The following is a 3,828-nucleotide window of genomic DNA, read 5'->3' on the forward strand; positions in this document are numbered from 1 at the left end:
TTTTCTGTAGCTAAAATACCTATGGAATAGCTACGGAAAGCAGCAGCTACAGTTTACCTACGGATTAACGACGGGACCCACTTTGACTAACATTGACTTCATTACCTACGGATTTCCTACGGCTCACATTACCTACGGATTTTCCGTAGGTAATTACTTTTAATTTTTTTTTTTAAAAAAACAACAAAAAATTATTAAAAAAATCCATTTTTTTCTGTCCAAAATATTAAAAAAACTCATTACATTAACCTAATAATAATATTGAAATTCAACCACAAATCAAATAATATTACAATAAACCTCATAAACCTAAAAAAAATATCAAATACAAATACATATTACTAATGAAATAACAATTTACAATAAACTTGGCATCCTTTAGCTTCAAATATAGATATCACCAATCTAGTAAGTAGAATCCTATTCTACAAAGGGTAATAATGTCAAAACAATATTGGTACCATTCAAGCTCTCAAAACTTCGTTGTCATCTTGATTTAATGGCAGCATGGACCTCTTCACTCAAACTTGTATGTAACTTGATCCTGCAATTGGAAACAACCATAATAAGGCTAAGACATACACATACAAATCAGATGACATATACATAAACACATACATATCTGATTAGACACACACACTCAAATATTACTTTTGAGCAGCAAAAAGCATATATGATTCAATCTGATCATGTTTAGTTCAACCAAAACCAGGTAATATTCTAGATTTCTACTGCATTTTCTCTTTAAAATTAGAAGCATCCTTGAATTCTGAAATAAACGTGCAAAAATGAGCCACTTTTTACATTTCCATTAGGTACTTAACTTTGTGATGTGCAGTTAAATTCCTTCTGCAAATGCAAGAAATAGCAACGTATTATCATTGGGTTTTTTGTCTATAGAATCCCACAACACTGATGACATGAGGCATAAACTATCTCCAGCAGAAGAGTGAAACCAATCACATGTGGGAAATTAAGAAAGTGAATATCATAACCTCAAAATTCATCCCTAACTCCAAATCAGCCACCATTACGCCCAAAATTTCAATTATCAGAAATTGAAAATCCAAAACTCAAGAGAAACCCTTAAAATAATGGCAAAATCAATGCAGTCTGATAAAAATTGGAACAAAAACTAAAGAAAATATGAAAAAGAATTGTATTTTTCACCTGAAAATCGATCTTTGAGAGCTGCAATGGTGGTCGACTTGCTTCACCTGAAAATCGATGTTTGACCTGCAAATCGAGCCTGATGCTTCGCCTGCAAATCGATGTTACACCAGCAAATCGATCTTGGTGGGTGGAAATGGTGGTCCGTCGAGAGAGAGAGAGAGAGAGAGAGAGAGAGAGAGACGGAGTGGAGAAGAAATCGAGCTTCACCTGCAATGAAAATCTGTTAGAAAAATCTAGGGTTTTACGTGGGAGAAGAAATCGAACAAAGAGGGTTCGACGGAGGATGCGACGGAGCGGAGAAGAGGACGACGGCCGGAGAAGTGATGAACGCGAGGGTTTTTTTGGGGAGCGTTCACAGAAGACAGATAAGGGAGGAAGAAGGAAACGGAATCGATCGTTTCTTTTTAGCAAAAAAAACCCTAATGTGGAATATGTAATGGCAAGCGACAAAAACGAAAAAAAAATGGGCAGGAGATTCGAACTCGGGCAAGAAGCATAGAATGTTCAAGATCATACCATTCAACAGGGCATGCCGCATCCGTTTACGAAGGATCGATATATGTATTAATACAATACCGAATTCCTTTCATTTCCTTTATTATTATTATTATTATTATTGTTTTATTATTATTATATATATATATATATATATTAAAATTCTCTTTGCTTAGCTACAGTATAATGGGTTTTTTTTGTCTGATTTTCCCCTTCTATTTTGGTGGTATTATCTTTCTTTGCTTCATTCTCAGTTGTTAACTTTCTTTTTAATTCCTTTTTATATCTTTCTGAGTTTTTGACTATTCCCCTTTCTATTTTATACGTGTCTTTTGCCCTGTAGTTTACTTTCCACGTGCTACTCTCATCTTTCTCCCTATTTCTTCTTCGTTGAACGTCACTCTGGTTTACTTTACACATGATACTCTCTTCTTTCTCCCTCTTTCTTCTTCCTTCAACGACCACCGCTGTTCCTTTTCGTTCTTCCTTCTTTTTTGCCCAGGTAACTTCTCTCCGTTATTGTTCTATTTTTCCCTTCTGCTATTGTATTTTTTTTTACATTCTCGGCTCTGTTTTATCCACCTCTTTTCTGATGGCTGTTCCGGCGAAGCGGACATCTGCAACTGCTTCTTCCTCCTCTGCTCCTCGGTCTCGCAGGTCTCGACATCTAGCATTCTTTTCCGGCCTTCCTCAATACGTGGATTCTGGTGACTGTACCTGCGTTTGTCAATTCTGTGGTGAATATTTCTGGTATGTTGAAAGGGTGCTTAAGTTCTCCATGCCTGCTCATTCGACGACGCGTGCAACTTGCTCCTCTTTCGTTCTTTTCTGCTCATCAGTTTGATTTCCAGGTATTTGCTACACTTCATTTTGGTTTTTTTCCCTATATTGTTATAAGCTTCCGTGTTTTCTGCGATTTAGGATTTATACCGATATCGATTTGGGGGTCACAGTATCCATGGCGTTCATCGGCTGTTCCCTTAATCCATCGCTTCACACGATGAAAGCGGACGCGATGAGTAGTCGGCCGTCATTTCTAGGTAAAATCAATGGTCTCATCGTAACCTACACAATCTAAACTGAAATCGAGGGGTTGCTTGGGACGTTAACGGTTAATTATCGATTGATTCGCTCTCTAGAATCTCGACTTTTGCCATTATCGATCGATTTCAATATTCTACTTCTATTCTTCTGCCGACTACCCTTTGACTTTACGGAACCAATATCGGTAACACAATCAGAAAACAAAAGTTTGTCAAATCACCATGAAACCATTATTGATTTATTCACTGCAACTTTTTATTCGTTGTCCTGCACAATCGAAAAATGAAACCTGTAACTAAACCTTATGAGACTTTTTAATACATGGCTTCTCTTTTTTTTTTTGTTATTAATAATTGATATTTTCTTCTTTGTGGGTGTCAGTTGATTTTTGTGTGCTTTTAGATGTATACATCGACCTGTAATACAGAAGGAATCATGAAGAGAATGAATGATGCACAGAAGGTGTTCTATGAAATGCTTGACTGAAATGAATAATACATGGCAGAGAAGGAAAATGGAGACTAAAAGAAAAGCAAGGAAGGAATTTAATTTGATTCCAATTTCATGTTTGGTTGTAAATGAATTGAGTGACTTTGTTCAATGTAACAACTTATTTGGCCTTTAATGTGTTTGTATTTAAATATTAGGAATCTTCAATTGGTTTCTCATTATGTAATGATTTGATTAAGTTGTTGTGTTGGAATTTCAGGTGTATGCGAGATAATAGAGGATGGGGAAGGTAGCGTCCAGGCCCTCCACTTTATCGGGTGCCTACATACAACTCAACACTTCTAATGATGGTTCTTATTTCATGTCATTTATGGAATATTACACTAAGTTCTCCATCAGTTCCGACTCGAATTGTTCCATGTTCACAAAATTCTGAATTGTGCATCTATATATAACCTCTCATTCCAAAATTTGTGTTCATCTTTTGGTCCTATATTGCAGGCCACAGAAGGATTTGGCTTGATTTAGTTTCTGTCATTGGCTGTCTAAAATTTGGCTTGAAGAAGACATGACAATTAGGCAAAACAAGGTGTAAATTGGTGTCAAGGTAATTAATGAATTTTTTTCTTTTGCGTCTAATGATGCTTAATGTAAGCTTGATTGCAG

General features: G+C 36.1%; 1 long non-coding RNA gene across 1 annotated transcript; it reads right to left on the bottom strand.

The window, feature by feature from the left end:
* Positions 1 to 319: 319 nt before the first annotated feature.
* LOC145162928 (uncharacterized) lies at positions 320 to 1,674 on the bottom strand. The gene is made up of 2 exons (XR_013739440.1): positions 1,171 to 1,674; positions 320 to 544 (listed from the first exon to the last, which is right to left on the bottom strand). It is a non-coding gene; the product is annotated as an uncharacterized LOC145162928 (long non-coding RNA).
* Positions 1,675 to 3,828: the final 2,154 nt, after the last annotated feature.

This window comes from Lactuca virosa, chromosome 3, assembly GCF_052849685.1.
Source record: "Lactuca virosa cultivar CGN04683 chromosome 3, Lactuca_virosa_CGN04683_v6, whole genome shotgun sequence".
In the NCBI taxonomy this organism is placed as follows: Eukaryota; Viridiplantae; Streptophyta; class Magnoliopsida; order Asterales; family Asteraceae; genus Lactuca; species Lactuca virosa.